Source organism: Zingiber officinale, chromosome 3B, assembly GCF_018446385.1.
Source record: "Zingiber officinale cultivar Zhangliang chromosome 3B, Zo_v1.1, whole genome shotgun sequence".
NCBI classification, from domain to species: Eukaryota; Viridiplantae; Streptophyta; class Magnoliopsida; order Zingiberales; family Zingiberaceae; genus Zingiber; species Zingiber officinale.
Genome location: NC_055991.1, coordinates 99,020,203 through 99,039,596, shown reverse-complemented (window position 1 = coordinate 99,039,596; position 19,394 = coordinate 99,020,203). Strand labels below are relative to the sequence as shown.

General features: G+C 38.5%; 1 pseudogene; it reads left to right on the top strand.

Moving 5' to 3' along the window:
• The first annotated feature begins 15,353 nt into the window (after nucleotides 1-15,353).
• Nucleotides 15,354-15,425, top strand: LOC121968922 (annotated as a pseudogene).
• The last annotated feature ends 3,969 nt before the right edge of the window (nucleotides 15,426-19,394 follow it).

The window sequence follows — 19,394 nt, the reverse complement described above, 5'->3', positions numbered from 1 at the left end:
GCAAGTGAGCATGAAAAAAGTTGATGAATATTATATAAACTTGACATTATATCTTGAACCATGTATTATGTGAAAGCAGCTAGAATAGCTAACAGCAGCAACAGAAAGATGAAATCATAGAGGATCGAAGTCATGTACCTTATGTCTCAACATTACAGCAGCAATACTCTAGTAAGATCTCAAAGCTTGAGGATGTACAGTTTGCATAAAAACCACAAAAAATCTCAAAGCAGTATACGAAACTAGTTTCAACATTATTTCTATAAAAAGCGAACAAACTAATCCATTAAACCATCTAAACTGTTAATCACTTTATGCAATCCAGAATATGATTTTCTAAACTGATAATCACTACCACCTAAACTGAAACTCTTCACTGAGACAAGACTTGAAATGAGGGTGCAATTATACAAGTAGAATTTCTTCCTTAAGAAATCAACTTGACTATATCTGCAGTTGGAGAAGGGAAGAGATGAAATCAGATTTGAAGATTGGTAATGGTACATAGCTTCACCAATGCAATAAGTGGCATATCTTGAGTTAGATCTCATCATCATGTTAATTCCAGACAGAATGGATCTTATTCCTCCATCAAACTCGATGCAAATCTATATCTTTGATAATATTAACAATGAACACCAATAAGGAGAATCAAACAGTTCGGGTTGGATCAAGTAAGCTTAGACACACTATTCAGAGAACAGAAGCTTGACATAAATTGAACAAACTGTGATTTATATTGTGATTTGAAGATTGTTTGGGATTTCATGGACTCTAAAAACATTGTGATTTTTTTTCGGTTTGAAAAGAAGAACTATATAAAGAGAGAGAGAGAAGAAATACTGAAATGAGAATGAGTTTGCCTTGTAAGCATTATAACTTTACATACCTAGTCATAAATACTGAAATGTGTATTAGTCATTATATAACTTTACATACCTAGTCATAAATATAGTCTTGTATGCATTCTGCCCACTCGGAACGCACTTCATCAATTTCTTTTCTAGAGTACTGCGTTTTGATGAACTATGAACAAAGACATAGATTAGATTAGTAAAAAATAATCAAAAGATGATATGTAAATGTCTAATATCATGTTAAAAACAAATTGTAAATGTCTAATATACATGTTTAATTGTTTATAATTTAATCATAAGTAGACATGCATACCTTTATTATTTCCCATGTAACTTGTTTTTTCCCTTTGTTTTCCTTGGTTGAATTAAACAATCTTATGCTCCTTTATACATCAATAAGAATGGACATATCAGAGTTTTACTAATTAATCATAAGTAGACATTAGCAAGGCAATTCACAACCTAACAAAGTTCATTCCTTGCATCAAAAACACCTGCATCTTAAACAATTCTCCTTTTATATTCCGTAGTCTCGAAGAATAACTGCATCTTCTTTGGTGAAGCACATCTGTGGCTTTATACCAAAAACATTACCCTGAAGGCCTCCTTTCCCGAGCAAAACTCCCAGATCTATTTACAAGCAAGTTTGGCATAGTAACAAGAAGTTTGTTAAGAAAAAGTGGAGAAACATACCCTTGAGTTTTTCAAACAAGACTACTGTCTCTGCCTTGGTAGGCATCTTCTCCTTTCTATCGGTCACAAGTTCTACTCCCAACATCAACCCCTGCCCTCTAACATCACCGATGATTGAAATAAGACAACAAGCAGTGTGAATGAGAAAACCAACAATCCCAAGTGGAATTTTGAGTCGATTCTCGATTTTTGAACTCTCTTTTCAATCTTTTTTCAAAAAAACTTTAATAGTCAGAATTGTCTATGCAAAGTATCATCTCTCCAATCGTGCAAAGGACATTGGAGGAAAGCTGAATCAGATCACTTGTATCTAGTTGTATTCTATAATGAACTAAAATTTGAAAGGGTGTAGAAAGTTACTATGGTACCCAAAAAGTAAAATCAAACATGGAAACTTAAGTACAGTCAAGTTAGAACCTTCTATCATTTCTAGCCAACAAGTACCAGCACTTAATACCTTAGGTTCCAGCAAGTCGATATAAGTGATGTAAACCTCCTCATCCTTTTGTATTGGCTTTATGCTCCTGACTAGTACTCTCGGACCAATATTAGAAAATCCTGAATGATTTGCCCATTCGGAGCGCACTTCGTCAATTTCTTTGTTAGAGTAAATTATTTTCATGAACTGCTAAGAAACCCCGATTATATTAGTAAAAAAATCAATAATGAAGAAGCAAAATCAAATAAAAGAAATTATTTAAGAAAATTGAGAATATGCCAAATATTACCATTGAGATAATTGAATCTTTCGCACGGGTAGCATTTCCTTCAATAATTTCTCTTATAAATTTCATCACATAAAATCCACATTGTTTCGCATGAGGTTGTCGAGGACCCTATGTTAACAAAAAATTGTCAATGAATAATACACATTTAAATATTTTTTAATTAATCACAAGTAAACATATGTGTGTGTATATAATATACAAACCTTTACAACTTCACACATAGGCTTCGTTTTCCCTTTCCTTTCCTTGTTCGAATTGAACAATTTCAAACTTCTTCGTACAACAAGAGTTGACATATGAGTAATAAATTACATGCTTAATTAAAAAAATATGTACTTATATCCACTACATATTTCTAGTCCTCATAACGATTATGATTGTTAAGTGAATCGAACAAATAAACCATCTCCACATAAGGGTCGATGACAGTCAAAATCCAATGACAACTGAAAATTAATTGTAAAAAAAATTCAACAATTACCAAGAGAAATGTTCATATTGATTGGATCGACTAAGTTAAAAAACAAACATAAGGTCATTTTTCATTGTTTATTCTCGAGTTGCATATGTCCATACAAATAACAATAACAACCAAACTTGTCCTACTAGGTGGGGTAGTTGTATATGTCCATGAAGTGAGAAATGATGTATAAGAATATTTTCCTTGGAAAAAGACATTGTCGATGATGTGGAGAAGTTTTAATAATATCTTAACTAGGAAACAGAAGTTTAGTAGCCATAGCATTTGAAGAAAATAAATAAAAAATAATACAAATATAACTTACATGGTATGTAAAGTTGCTGAGAAATTTGACATGGTAACTCCTGGAATTTGTCCCTCAAGCCTGTTCCTGTCTAATCGTAACTCTACAAGATTCTTCAACTTACCAAGTTCTGGAGGTATCTTACCAGTCAAACCATTGGAATGAAGATCTCTAAAAAGAGATGAAAAAGGGAAGCCAATTAACGCAAATTAGCCACCAAATTCACTAGCGTTCAAAATCCAAGCAGTGATTACTTCGTACAATTTTGTGACGACAGTTAACTCTCCAAGCATAGGAGGTAGGACCAATGAGTCTATTTACACTCAAATCTAACAAAGTAAGGTTCTTCAGCATCCCTATTTCCATTGGAATTCCACCTAAAAGCAAGTTATTTCCCAAATACCTACAGAATGACAGCTAATCTTCAAAACACGAAGAACTAGGTCACAAGAAACAAAACCACAAACGGGCATAAATGGACTAATGTGGTGCTTAATTCCTCAAGATGATTGTAATTTCAAAGTTAACAAGGGAAATTTTTAACGAATATTAGTGCAGAACATGTAAAAGAATTATCATTACAGGATATGACCAGTGAAAAATAGAAGAGTGAGTTGTGAAGTACCTTGTAATATGACCACTGAGTCTGATCTCCAACTTTGTAAGAAAGAGGATTATCACTGCAGAATGGAAGGTTAGCAGTAGAGAGGTACAAAACCCCCATTACGGGGCCAGATGATGTCGATAAATAGCATGCATATGACTTCTTGAGTTTCTCTCCTGGAAGTTTCTCAAAAGTCTGATGAAATACCTTTTCATAGCCTCCTTCACTTTTGACTTTAGTTGTCTGAGCAATCCTCCCCATGGCTGCATCGATAATGCTAGGGCCAGTTTTCACTGATCAAGAAGGATTATTAGAGAAAACAAACAACATAGAAAGGTAAACATAAGCAGGCATAGCAATTGTCAGAGAAAGGATGATGATCACTGGAACAAGTGTTCATGAATGAGATCTGAGAAGATCAACTTTTCAGATCTCAGGGGAAAAAAAATCTTTCACTTACAATGCTGCCAAAAGTTCCCGGCCAAATCCTCTTGCTGCGGAGGTGTGCTTTAAAAAGAGCCGCAAGTGAGAGAGTCCAGAACAACCCTTTTCTTGCTGGCTCGATGGAGAGGAAAAGGAAAAATAGCTAGGGTTCGGGAATGTGAAGGAGAAAACACAGCGCCGAAAAGATATTTGGAGAGAGGGAAAGTAAAACTGTGCGCGAGGGGGGAAAAGACCAAAATCAAATACAACGGTTTTATCAAAACTGTTGTCGTAGCCCCTAAAAACGCGCTTAAAGACAACGGTTTAGAAAACCGTTGTAAAAAGTGTTGTTGTTTTAAAAAAAAATCACTCAATGACAACAATTTTCACAAAACCGTTGTCTTTTATATTTAATGGGAGTTCAAAGACAACGGTTTTGTCAAAAATCGTTGTCTTTAATCAAATTCACAACAATTTCTCTTAAAACCATTGTCTTTGGGGTGTTGTCTTTTAACGTTTTTGTTGTAGTGTTGATTCTCTAGATAACCTATTTTATCATTCTAACTAGTACTTAATTCTCAGTTTCTATGAATTCGATCTTTTATTATTTGATGACACTTTTGTGCACTTATAGATTTGGCCACATCAAGCTTTTAGCATCGTTGCTAGGATTGTGTCAATCAATATTAGTTGGATAGAAATTTGGTTAATATAGATTTCTTTTCTTTTTATCTTTTTTTACATTTTCTTTTTTTCTCTGATAAAGCCAAATGGATGCTCAAAATCAATGGTTCAATCAATTTAATGCTGTAAAATTTTCTAATCTCTATTATCATCTTTGTGGTGTAGATTGGAATGATACAAAGGATTGCCTGATGATATTTGATCCTACATATGGAGTGTATGGGCAAAAATGGAGAAACCTTCCTGATTACTTTCAAAGGCCACAACAGCTATATTGTGAGATGTGTGAAGCAATAGGGCATACAACCGATAATTGCAATAGATTTTGCAACTTACAAATCAAGTGTGAAAATTTTATTGTAACTTAAAATAAAGAAAATGAAGCCATGTAAAAGCACTTGAAGAAACAAATTTAGTTGTGTCTACCGATGTTGTTGTTACTCCTGTTCTTAATGTTAATCTTGGTGTAGTTTATCCTGCTTATGATAATGTTATGGATGGGAGTGTAGGGACTTGTACTATAGAAATAATGCCCCAAGAATAACTTGCATCCTGCACAACGGTCATATCCCAATTGATTGGCTGATCGATTGGGGAGGTTGAATCAATCGACTGATCGAATCAGCCTTCTTCTCTGCTCTCGTGTTTGAGTGAGAAACCTAGCCCTAATCAATTGACCAATCGATTGGGGAGCCCAATCGATCAGCTAATCGATTGGACAGCTCTCTGTGCTCGCGACAATTGCTCCCAATCAATCAGTCGATCGATTGGGCCGCTGCTTATCACATCACTCTTCCAATCGATCGGCTGATCGATTGGGCTTAGGTCAATTGTTACGCTTCCGCAAGTGCACGGATACATCGTCAGTAATAAAAGATTATCGATCCCACAAGGACTGGTTATAAGCACTAGTGATTATTCACATAGAATTAGCTAAACTACCGATGGTTGTAAGTTAACTATTTCCTAAGAGGAAAGGGAATGGGGAAGTAGACGTGAGAACTAGCAAAAGAGAGAAAGGTTAACTTAGCTTGGGAAGAGTTCTAGGAGTTCGATTTCGTTGTGGTGGAACCTGATGTATCATGTTCTATCTTTTCCTCATTGTCAATCAACATGCATTCGCCAGAAGTTAAAGCTGCTATCCTTAAGCACTAAACGGAGAAGATTCCTATGAAATCCTGTTACGGTTAACCCCTGTCACTAAGGCACCTCGGTAGATCACAAGAATGCAAATCCAATCGGTATCATTAAGGATAGAGATAAGGGTTTAGTTCGGTCTCTTACTTCCTTATGGAGAAGTTGTCTTTTCTTTCAAGGGAGTATCCTAGATGTCCGTGAACGGGTTACCCTATTACTAGGGTCCCTCGGGTATACAATCTAAGATCATCTCTTTATGAAATTAGCAATTCCTACACAATCGACCAATATGACAAGATAATCTCAGCGAGTCTCATGCATATCAAATAGAAACAAAGCAAGCAAAATCATCCAATAAGTAAAGGCATAAACATGAGTCTTACATCAAACTCTATCCACAACTACTCCCTGATCCTAGAACAAGGGATCTACTTCATAGAAGGCAGAGAAAAATCCAAAGACATAATAAAAGTAAGCATACAATCCTCAAACGAGAAGAGAGAAAGAGAAAAGATGCTTATCCAATAACGTCTAGTGATATTCGGGTCCAATCCTTTGCTTCTGGAGTTGGTGTGATGATGACGGTGATCTCGGAAGTCCAGGATAGCGTGGAACGACAGCAAGGTAAATCCTTTCTAACGGCTCACCTCCTCCACTCAAGAAGAAGAGCTAAAAGCCTTTATATAGGCTAGGGCACGGGCGCCGCACGACCCGTGCCACGGCCGTGCGAAATTCGCACGGCCAAGCTCTTCTTGTCTTCGGGTAAAGTGGCACAATCGTGCCATGTCTGCATGGTCATGTCTTGCTTTGGCTCGGGCTGCACTGCACGGCCGTGTGAGGCTCACATGGCCGTGTGGTTCTTGGCTGCTGGTAGTGTTGGTTGCTACTCGGAATATCGTACCGGTTCCCCTGTACAAAAATTTTTGTACAAGTTCTGAACCATTCCTATCAACCTATTGTGTTCTTTAGAAATTAAATTTGGAATCGCAAATAGAACTTAACATTATTGATTCCAAATTTAACTTATCTATTCTTAGAGGTTTAGACTTGGATCGCAAACGATGCTTAACATTATTGATCCAAATCCACCCATGTTACAAATTCGATTAAATATTTATTTCAGAGATTGGCTCTCAGGTCAAACATGGTGAGGCACTAGGCCTTCTTGGGTATGGGATCATCCACCACTGCCTCGATAAAGCCTTTCAAAGAAATTCAATATTTAATCTCCTTCTAGTAACCCTAGGTTTAACCATTAAGAACAATCGAATCACAAGATCGAAAAACCAAAAGAAACACAAATTCGAATCACAAATCCGAAACCTAGAATCACTAGCCTCTTGTGTTTGGTATTTCAAGATCTAAAGAAAAAGAAAAACTAGTTATGATGCAGAAACTAATAACTAGTTATACCTTTTATAGCTTATAGACCTCACGATCTTCTGCCGTATTCCTTTTCTTATCTCGAACATCTTGTGGGTGACGATCTACCAAGACGAGAATCCACCCAAGCTTCTTTCTTCTCCTTGCAAGTTTCGGCCAACAACAAACTCCTTGAGTTGAAGAACTTCGGCCACCAACCAAGCTCCAAGGGATGCTAAGAAACAATGCCTCCTATCTCTCCTTCTTTTCCAAGTAAAATCCGGCCACCAAGATCTCTCCAAGAAGATGATGATGCCGACGGCCACTTAAGAAGAAGAATAGGGGAAGAGGAAGAAGAGAGGGCCGACCACCACAAGGAAGAGAGGAATAATAGAAGATAGATTGTTATGAGGTGAGGCACCTCTACCCTCTCTTTTATATTCCTTGGTCTTGCAAATAAGGAAAGTTTTAATTAAAACTTCCTTAATTTCCTTGCCAATGAAAAGGAAAATTTAATTAAAAATTCATTTTATTTTTTAATATGGTCGACCCCTACAACTCTTCCAAACAAGGAAAGTTTTAAACACAAAATTAAAACTTTCTAATTTGTTTTCAGAAATTTTTAAAATAAAATTTATCTTTAAAAAATTTCCTTCATGGTTGGTTATAAAGGGAAACTTTTATAAATTAAAATCTCTCTATTAAAACATGTGGATGATTACAAAAAGGAATGTTTTCTAAAAATTAAAATCTTCCTTTTCAATCTACAAATAAAGAAAAATATCAAATCTTTCTTTTAATCTTTTGTAGAAAGCTATAAAAGGAAAGATTTATAATTTTTAAAACTCTCTTTTAAAACCATGAGAATGGTTACAAAAAGGAAAGTTTTATCAAAAATTAAAATCTTCCTTTTAACTATAAATAAGGAAAGATATCAAATCTTTCTCTTAATCTGTTGTAGACACTTATAAAAGGAAAGATTTAATTTTTAAAACTCTCTTTTAAATCATGACTTCCACATATGAAAAGATTTTAAAAAATAAAATCCCTTTTATTTTATTGTGGCCGGCCACCTAAGCTTAGGTTCAAGCTAGGGTCGGCCACCTACTTGACCCATCTAACCTTGGTTTGGCCGGCCCTAGCTTGGGCTCCAAGCTAGGCTTGGCAGGCCACCTTAAGGTGGGTAAGAAGGTAGGTATGGGTGGGTATAAGACTTTATAAACAAGAGGCTACGACAGGGACCGAGAGGAGGAATTAGTTTTGATCTCCCGATGAACTTGAGCTTCCCGTGTTCGCCCCGAACACCCAACTCGGGTTCATCAATAATAACTCATACCACTAAAGAGTTATTATTGAACTACCGCACCAATCCTATATTACTATATGGGCTCCTTCTTATCATGAGTGTGTAAGTCTCCATGTGTTTAAGATATCGAATGCCCACTAATTAAGTGAGTTACTGACAACTCATTTAATTAATATCCAATTCCAAGAGTAGTACCACTCAACCTTATTGTCATGTCGGACTAAGTCAACCTATAGGGTTTAACATGACAATCCTTATGAGCTCCTCTTGGGGACATTATCAACCTAGATTACTAGGACACAGTTTCATTTTATAATCAACAACACACCATATAAATAATACCATTTCTCAACTTATCGGGCCTATTGATTTATCGAACTAAATCGTACCCTTTGATAAATCAAAGAAATGAATATTAAGTATATGTGCTTGTTATTATATCATGATTAAGAGCACACACTTCCATAATAACAAAGGTTTTGTTCTTTTATTCAGTCAATATAAAAAGAATTTACCTTAAATGGTCCAGCTCAATACACTCTGAATGTACTAGTGTAATTTTATAGTCAAGATAAACTAATATCAAATTACACTATAACTATTTCAATGGTTTGTTCCTATCCATCTTAGTCATGAGCAACTGTTTATAATTTATAAAGAACTAATAACATGATCTTCTATGTGTGACACCACACATCATGTTATCTACAATATAAATTAATTGAACAACTACACTTAGCTTATAAATGTAGATATTTGACCAATATGATTCTTATTTCTAAGTAAATATTTATACAAAAGCTAGACTTTTAGTATACATTCCAACAGGTAGTGAGGCACGGCTGTGCAAGGTTGCACGGCCGTGCTCTGCTCTCTCTCGGTGAATGGCTACACGGTCGTGCATGTTTGCACGGCCGTGCTCTGCTCTCTGTCTGGAATCGCCACACAGTCGTGTAGGGGTGCACGACCGTGCTCTGCTTTGCTCGGGTGCTTCGACAATCGCCATTTTCGCTCCAAAAGTTGTCCCTGTCAACACAAAATCAAACAAAGAGCAGATCTCCGACAAAAGAGTATTAAATACTGAATAAACGATAAGAGAGATGATCATGCAAAGAATATATATACAAATAAAGAAAGTGAATGTGCGTTAAAACATGCATAAACGATTATAATATCTACGCACATCACACCCCCAGACTTGAACCTTTGCTTGTCCTCAAGCAAAACGCTGCAATCTATGTTCATGAGTTCCTATAGTGTATCATAATCCCTAGTATACTCACCTAACTCTATCAACTAATTCCATTGATAAGCATGATTGTGGAGTAACCTAAGTATGGTCTAAGCATAAGTTCCTTGTGCTCGGTGCAATAAGTAACTCAAACTCTCCAAGTTTCAATTTTCTATCCTAGTTAAGTCGTCATACAATTGAATTCCTAATGTTCCCGGTGATAGGCACTTACCTACCACACACTTGGTTCGTTTTCCTTAAATCACACAAGATCTCAAAGGATACTACTCGGAATCAAGAGAAACATAACATTTATTTTCCCAGTAACCTAACTCGGTCTCAAAGGGGTAAATTGTTAGTTTCCACTCACGACAACTATTTTTATCCCTTATTCAGCTCTTTTTTATATATATATTTTTGGTGCTATAGAGGTGTAGCACTAATCACAAATGTCAGATGCATATGTTGGGATTTAGATTTTTCCAAATGAGCTTCCATGATCCGAGGTCATCTAGTAACCAAAATGTAACTAAGGAATCCCCATGGGAACAAAAGTACTAAGCAAATTGGATGAATCATAATTATTTCAAAATATTTCTACTATTCAAGGTTAAGTACTTAAGTGAAGTGAAAGTATGATCCTTAAGGTTCGGCCAAGACTTATACTAAACTTCGTACAATGCTTAGCTTATTTCATGCTACTAAAGATAGAGAAAGGAGGTACACCAAACATACTAACACTATTTCTACAACACATGAACTAAGAAAATACACATGCTAGTCATTTTACTATTGGACAAGTTAGCAGAGAAAGTAGAGGGTTTAATGTTCTCAAATATGCCTCAAAACTATAAGTGGGAAAAGAAAGTGCAAATGAGATGCAAGTAGAAATATAAAACTAAAAGAAATAAAAATGAAATGCAAGTAGATAAAACTAAATAAATTTACAGAAAGAAAAGAAAAGAGCTCGACATGACTCAGGTTGTGCAAACACAACACCCCCCCCCTAGACTTAGATTTTTCATCGTCCCGATGAAATCAAAATAGCCAATGAGTCTGAAGGTCAGGGAGGTCGGAAAGCTCAGGATAAGACTCAACTACCCATCTCAAGTCCCTTACTTGTTTATGATATGAGAACAACTCGTCAATACTACTCTGAAAATTCCTCATATACCACCTAAAATCCTCATTCCAAGCCATTCTCTTCCTATGAGCTTCCATGAATTCAAACATTCGTGTGCCTAAATCTCTTTCACTCCTAAAATAGTCCTGCAAGTGCTTAAATTGCTCATCCTTCATGCAAAAACTTCTAGTAAACAATCTATTAGTTTGTTCCAAGTCATGATGAAGAGAGTTAATAATAGGACGAAATTCTTGGAAATCGAATCACAAAATATCTCGACTAACCGAAGGTATATTTCTAGAAAGGGAGGTTGGAGGTGGGTTAATATGTTGTTTTGCTAAAGTCAAACGCCAATTTTCCTTAACATGGATCATGGTCAAAGCCGGGTTGGGCAATCTAAGGGGAAAACTATCCTTAATCACAAGACTATACCCATATTCCTCTCGGCGGATCAAACGAGTGGTTAAACAAAAATTTAAATTCATTCGATAAACATCTTCAATCATTTCAAGACCACTCAGATCATAACCTAATATTATCGCAATAAGAGTAAGCAATCCTCCTAAAACAATGGGGGCAGAGGAAGAAGTCTTTCCTAATGTTATCAAGTGCCTCAAAAAGAAATATCCAGAATTAATAGACATATTTTCTATCATTGCCCATAAACAATACAAGTCTGAAAGTCTTACAATTCCTTCTTTACCACCCCTTCCAAATATCGTGTTCCTCATCATCATATGGACATATCGAAAAATTGGGTTAATGATACTAGAACCATTAGAAACATGGGGATTAAAGCAAGACCGTCCATCAATTTGCTCCCATAAATTTGAATTTTTAAAAGTAGGTAGGATTATGTAAACTCCATCCCTAGGCAAATCATAGCATACATTAAAATCCTCAAGACTCTATTCATAGTCATCATTAAATAAATGAAATTTTAACTTTCCTCCTCCTTGAACATTATTAACAGTGATGGAGCTTAAAATTTCCAAGACGATATGAGGATAAGTTGGGTACTTCATGGTCATTACGTTAGTCCAACCTATTTTATCAAGCAACCAATCAATATCATTCCTAAACCCCAGCACTTCCAAGGTTTCTTGGTCCATAAACCTAGTGCTAAAAATAGAACGTTTGGATAAAGAGTGATAATGATGCAATTGTTCATCACTAGAGAAAGTAATGCCGAAGTTGTTAGATATACCTTTGAAGTGTGCATTCCCCTTGTTTGAGACAATCAACAACTCTTTTCCTTTCCTTTGATGAGAGCTCCCTTCGATGATATTCGACATCACGGATGACAGGAGAGGTAGATTTGAATGAGATGAATGTGGGAGATGGGTGGTAGCACTTTTGGAAACCTGTGGGAGGAAGGAAAGAGAAGGGGGGGGGGGTATGAGGAAGGAGATGATGGTGGCGACACGGCCGTGTAAGCCTCTACTCACCCATGCCCTAATAGGAGTGGAATTGGGCTGGGCCGTGTAAGAATCCGCACACCCTCCTCTTGATAGCTTGGCACGACCGCGTCAGTTGACACGGCCTGATCTTTCCTCCTCTCGGCCGCGATCGCACGACCCGTGCCCTCTTCCCCTCTGGTGACTTCACATAGCAGTGTCATTTGGCACGGCTGTGTATTGTTCTTTCTCTGCACAAGCCACACGGCTGTGCGGGGTCGCACGGCCAGTGCCATTTCTTCCTCTGTTAGCTCCACACGGTCATGTGGGGTCACACGGTCGACTCTCTTACATGCGTAGTGTCTCGCCCTTCACCTTTTTGACTCCTCTGATGCCTCCACACCCATGAAATGATCACGACCAGCTCGTGGAGGTTATGCACATCCTGAAAACAAAGATCCGACAATAATAATAATAAAAACTTCATTGAACTAATTAAAAAAAATAAAACGATAAATTGATAACAAATTAAAACGAAAAACCCTTGGGTTGCTTCTTAAGAAGGGTTTGTTTTAGGTCTTTAGCTCGACTCCATATTAGTTAGTGTGGACTAAACCCATGTAAGCATAGCTCTCCTCCTAGGGTTAATGCTTCAGTCTGCTCCTTCAGTTTCACGCATGCAGGACAGATGTACTTCTTTTCTTGTTGGAGGCGACCTCTCTTGGAAAATTGCATTTCTCAGCTTTGTGTATATTCATCTTGCTAGAATTTCCCTGAGAAGAATAGACATAGTTAGGAGAATCAGATAAATCGAATTCCAACCTTTCTTTGCCAATCTCCAAGGATAACTTGTGATTTTTCACATCGATGAGGGCTCCAGCGGTGGCAAGGAATGGTCTTCCAAGGATGATTGGGATCTTGGGATCCTCCTCCATGTCCAGGACTAGGGCTGTAAATAAGCCAAGCCGAGCCGAGTCGAGCTTTGGGGTGTTCAAGCTTGTTTGATAAGGTAACCAAACCGAGCCGAGCCGAGCTTAAAATGAACCAAGCTTTTGAAATAAGTGTTCAAGCTTGGCTTGATTTATTTTTTATGAGCTTGAGCTTGTTTGAAGCTTGGCTTGAGCTTGGTTTGTTTAGATGTTATCAAGCTCTCAATTCAAGCTTGGCTTGAGCTTGGTTCAAGTTTGTCTTGAGCTTGGTTCATTTAGATATTATCAAGCTCTCAATTCAAGCTTGTTTGATTGTTTGAAACTTTTAGTTGTTTGATTGGTTATTGAGCTTGATAATTTAAATTTATTTATTTAGTTTATTTTATTATTTATTTAGCATATTGAAAAGAGTTTTATTAATGAATATGGTTCATGAATATTGTTCATGAACATTGTTCACGAACGTTGTTCACGAACGTTAACGAGCTGAACACATATATGTTCAAGCTTGTTTGTTTAGCTTAACGAGTTGTTCAAGCTTGTTTGTTTAGTTAATCTTATGTATATTGAACGAACATAAACAAGCTCTTACCAAACCGAACACCAAGCTTGTTCACGAACGCTTGGTTCATTTACAGCCCTATCTAGGACAATAAAATATGTGGGAATGATGCATCCGCCTACCTCCACTAGCACGTCTTCCACTATACCCATTGAGTATCTACATGAATAGTCAACCAATTGTAGTGCCATAGTAGTAAATTTGATGTTCTGGAGTCCTAGCTTCTTACATAATGAGTATAGAAGTAGGCTAACACTCGCTCCTAAGTCGTAGAAAGCTTTTTGTATGAGCTCAGGGCTAATTTTACACGATATAGAAAAACTTCCTAGATCATGGAGCTTTGGGGGAATATCTGCCATGAATAGAGCGCTGCACTTCTCTGTCAATGTCACAGTCTCGAAGTCTCCATTCTATCTTTTGTTAGATAGAATACCTTTTAAAAATTTAGCGAACTTCGGCATTTGGTGCAGTGCGTCTATCAAAGGTACTTCAATGCAGATTTCTTTAATCTTCTTAAGGAATCGGTGGAACTCTTCATCCTTTTGGGATGTAATTAGTTTCTGGAGGAAAGGAATTATCTGACTTTGTGGGGGAAGTGGAAGAGTCCCTTCAACCTTCTTGGTGATCTCCTCCCTATCCTTGTTTTGGACCAAATTAGGCATAAGAGGAGAGGGCTCTTCTTCTGAGTCAATTCCTTTCTGAGCAGTCATTTGGGAGTCTCCCAAAGTCCATCCGCTCCTCAGCTCAATGCGGTTGCAATGTTCCACCGGGTTTATGTCGAGCTTTCCCGGAAATGCTCCCGGTGCTCTTGAAAAGGATTGGGCTATCTGAGCGATTTGGCTGTCCTGCATCTTTTGATGCTTTTCAGAATTCTCCAATCTTTGATTCAACTGCTATATTCATTCTTCATCTCTTTTTGCTCCAAGAGAGCTTCTTCAAGCATCTTTTTTGATTCTGGACAGTTGTGAAGGTTGCTGTTGTTGATAAATCTGTGGTCTAGGTGGGTAGCTTTGTTGCCCAGGTTGGTAGCTTGGCTTTGTTGGTCCTTGATCTTGATTGCTACGGTAAGAAAATTTTGGATGGTTCCTCCACCCAGGGTTGTATGTGTTGGAGTAGGGATTGTTTTGCTTTTGGTTATATCCAGTTATCGCATCGCATTGCTCAAGTTGGTTTATTTGTGCTTGTATTGGCCCTAGGGGCAAATATCTTGAGCATGATCCGAACTTCCACAAATTTCGTAAACACACACTATTGCATTGGATGTGTTGTTCCCCATGGTCTCAAGCTTCTTGGTCAGAGCATCCAGCTTTGCAGACATGAGCGTGACTGCATCTACGTCGAATTTTCCTGATGCCTTTATTGGATTCCCAGAGAAAGAACCTCCAGATTGTTCAGTTGTCCACTGATGGTGGTTTTGTGCCACATTTTCTATGATCTCTTCAGCTTCATCAAGGCTCTTGTTCATTAACGTCCCTCCTATTGCAGAATCGAGGGACACCTTCGTGTGATAGTTGATTCCATTATAGAACGTGTGTAGCACCAACCACTTCTCGAGGCCATGATGGGGGCACTATCTCAGTATATTCTTGAATCTGTCCCATTCTTCGAATAGTGATTCTGAGTCTATCTATTTGAAGCTTGCAATTAAATTCCTCATGTGTGTAGTTTTACTCGGCGAGTAAAATTTATCCAAAAATTTCTGCTCACACTGATCCCAAGATGTTATGCTGTTTGCCGGTAGAAAATTAAGCCACTACTTGGCTCTGTCTTTTAGGGAAAATCCAAAAAGGAGTAACCTTACTGTTTCTAGAGGGACCCCATTTACTTTCATAGTACTGCAGATCTCATAGAAAAACTCCAAGTGATGATTTGGATCATCGTACGGTCCTCCTCCAAATTGATTTTGCTGGACCATGTGGATTACTGCAAGCTTGATTTCAAAATTGTTGGCTTCAATCGGTGGTCGAGTGATGCTAGATTGAAGTCCTCGTGCATAAGGTGCTGCGTAATCCTTCAAAAGTTTGTCAGTCATTTCAGAAGTTTCTTGTTCTGCTTGGAGTTTCTGCAAGTTTCTTCTCCTCAGGAAAGTTCTATCAATTTCTGGATCGAACGACAGAAGTTCTCCAGAAAGATTAGCTCTTCGCATGCAAGAACAAGATATTGAATAATTCAAGTGCAAAATAAAGAGTTAAAATATATTTTAAATATTTTTTATGTTAATAAAAATGCAGGAAGTAAAGTAAAATAAAGAAAAATAAAGTCTAATCTAATCCAATATGATTTTCACTAATGTTATAGACACAGTCTCCGGCAACGACGCCAAAAACTTGTTACGCTTCCGCAAGTACACGGATACATCATCAGTAATAAAAGATTATCGATCCCACGAGAACTGGTTATAAGCACCAGCGATTATTCACATAGAATTAGTTAAACTACCGATGGTTGTAAGTTAACTATTTCCTAAGAGGAAAGGGAATGGGGAAGTAGACGTGAGAACTAGCAAAAGAAAGAAAGGTTAACTTAGCTTGGGAAGAGTTCTAGGAGTTCGGTTTCGTTGTGGTGGAACCTGATGTATCATATTCTATCTTTTCCTCATTGTCAATCAACATTCATTCGCCGGAAGTTAAAGCTGCTATCCTTAAGCACAAAACGGAGAAGATCCCTGTGAAATCCTGTTACGGTTAACCCCTGTCACTAGGGCACCTCGGTAGATCACAAGAATGCAAATCCAATCGGTATCATTAAGGATAGAGATAAGGGTTTAGTTCGGTCTCTTACTTCCGTATGGAGAAGTTGTCTTTCTTTTCAAGAGAGTATCCTAGATGTCCGTGAACGGGTTATTCCTGTCACTAGGGCCCCTCGAGTATAAGATCTAAGATCCTCTCTTTACGAAATTAGAAATTCCTACACAATCGACCAATATGACGAGATAATCTCAGCGAGTCTCATGCATATCAAATAGAAATAAAGCAAGCAAAATCATCCAATAAGTAAAGGTATAAATAAGAGTCTTACATCAAACCCTATCCACAACTGCTTCCTGATCCTAGAACAAGGGATCTACTCCATTGACGTTAGAGAAAAATCCAAATACATAATAAAAGTAAGCATACAATCCTTAAACGAGAAGAGAGAAAGAGAAAAGATGTTTATCCAATAACGTTTAGTGATTTTCGGGTCCAATCCTTTGCTTCTGGAGTTGGTGCAATGATGACGGTGATCTGGGAAGTCCAGGATAGCATGGAATGACACCAAGGTAAATCCTTTCTGACAGCTCGCCTCCTCCCCCCGAGAAGAAGAGCTAAAAGCCTTTATATAAGCTAGGGCACGGGCGCCGCATGGCCCGTGCCACGGCCATGCGAAATCCACACGGCCAAGCTCTTCATGTCTTTAGGTAAAGTGGCATGGCCATGCCACGTCTACACGGCCGTGCCTTACTTTGGCTCAGGCTGCACTGCACGGCCGTGTGAGGTTCACACGGTCGTGTGGTTCTTGGCTGCTAGTAGTGAGGCACAGTCGTGCAAGGTTGCACGGACGTACTCTGCTCTCTCTCGGTGAATGGCCACACGATCGTGCTCTGCTCTCTGTTTGGAATCACCACACGGCCGTACAGGGGTGCACGGCCGTGCTCTGCTTTGCTCGGGTGCTTCGACAATCGCCATTTTCGCTCCAAAAGTTATCCCTGTCAACACAAAATCAAACAAAGAGCATATCTCTGACAAAAGAGTAATAAATACTGAATAAACGATAAGAGAGATGATCATGCAAAAAATATATACAAATAAAGCAAGTGAATATGCGTTAAAACATGCATAAACAATCATAATATCTACACACATCATCAATCGATCAACTGATCGATTGCCCAGACCTTGACTTGCCTAAACTCAAGTCCAAGGTTCCCAAACCCAACATCCGGTCAACCGTAACCTGTTGGAACTCCTTCTGCCTAGCATCTAGTCAGCCTTGACCAGCTGGGACTTCTTCACCAAGTGTCCAGTCAGTCCTTTGACCCACTTGGACTTTTCTCCTCGTGCCAAGTGTCCTGTAAACCTTGACCCACTTGGATTTACCATCTCGTTCCAAGTGTCTGGTCCTCCATGACCCACTTGGAATTCCACCAGATGTCCGGTCACCCTTGACCCATCTGGATTTTCACGTGTCTGGCTTCACTCACCAAGTCTTTCCATCTGCCTAGCTTCACTCACTAGGACTTTCCATCTGCCTGGCTTCACTCACCACGACTTTCCATCTGCCTGTCTTTACTCACCAAGACTTTCCATCTGCCTGGCTTCACTCACTAGGACTTTCACCTTGCTTCACTCACTAGGATTTTTCCACTGCCCGACTTCACGCACCGGGACTTTCACCTGCCTAGCTTCACTCACTAGGTCTTTCACCTGATTTCACTTACTAGGATTTTTCAACTGTCTGTCTTCACTCACCAAGACTTCTATCTGGCTTCACTCACCAGGATTTTCCAACTATCTGTCTTCACTCACCAAGACTTCCACCTGGCTTCACTCACCAGGATTTTCCATTACCTAACCTCCAGTTAGGAATTTCCCGGTCAAGTATCTGGTCAACCTTGACCTACTTGACTCTTCTTCACATCAAACTGGTCATCCCTTGACCAGAGGGGAATTGTATCAACAATCTCCCCAATCGGACGGTTGCATCCCCAATCTCTATGTATTATCAAACATCAAAACCTAAACATCAAGACTCAAGCTTGAGCGAACTCAAGCTTAGTCAACCAAGTCAACCTTGACCTAGGGATATTGCACCAACACATATGGTTCTCTACATATGTGGATATGTCAATGAAGCTCTTATTATGGTTCAAGTGCAAGTTTCCTTCCACTTGAAGTGTTCAAGTCACCTTGGTCATGGAGACTTATATTTTGACATCTTAAACAAATATTATCGTGGAGGTGTTGACCTGGGATGATTAGGTGTAGACCCGGAATAGCCAACAAAATATTCACCACTCTATGCCCTATGCACTTGTCAGAATTGTTACTTAAAATCTATGGCCAAAGCATCACATGTTAAGAGTATTTCTCAGGATCAGTGTTTGACTCGACACTGATCGATCGACTGATCCCTCTGATCGGTTGATTGATCCTGCCTAAATCAACTAGACTTTTCGTCCAGATGATGTTTCTTCGGATGAGTCTTCATTTGATCGACCAATCCCGTTGCTCGGTTGACTAATCTGCTGATGATCCCTGACTTATCTGGTCTGATCACCCAGCCCGATCAAGTCATTGCTTATCCACCGTTCGATCGATCGAACCCGACGTTTGGTCGACTGATCCCTTGGCCCGTGAGCTTGATCTAATTACTGGAGTTCAGTCGACTGATCCCAACATTCGGTCGACCGATCAAGGTAAAATTCTAACCTGTAAAATGTTAGTCTTCCTACAAAATAGAGATAAAATAATTGGTAAACAATATATAAAAATTAACGTTTGATAGTCTTCGAACTATCCGGTCCTGATTTTGAATTTCGCTGAAACTCTAGGTCAGACTGACACCTACTGTTCCCTCTTCGAGGAACACGTCCTCATCTACTTCTCTCAGGAGAA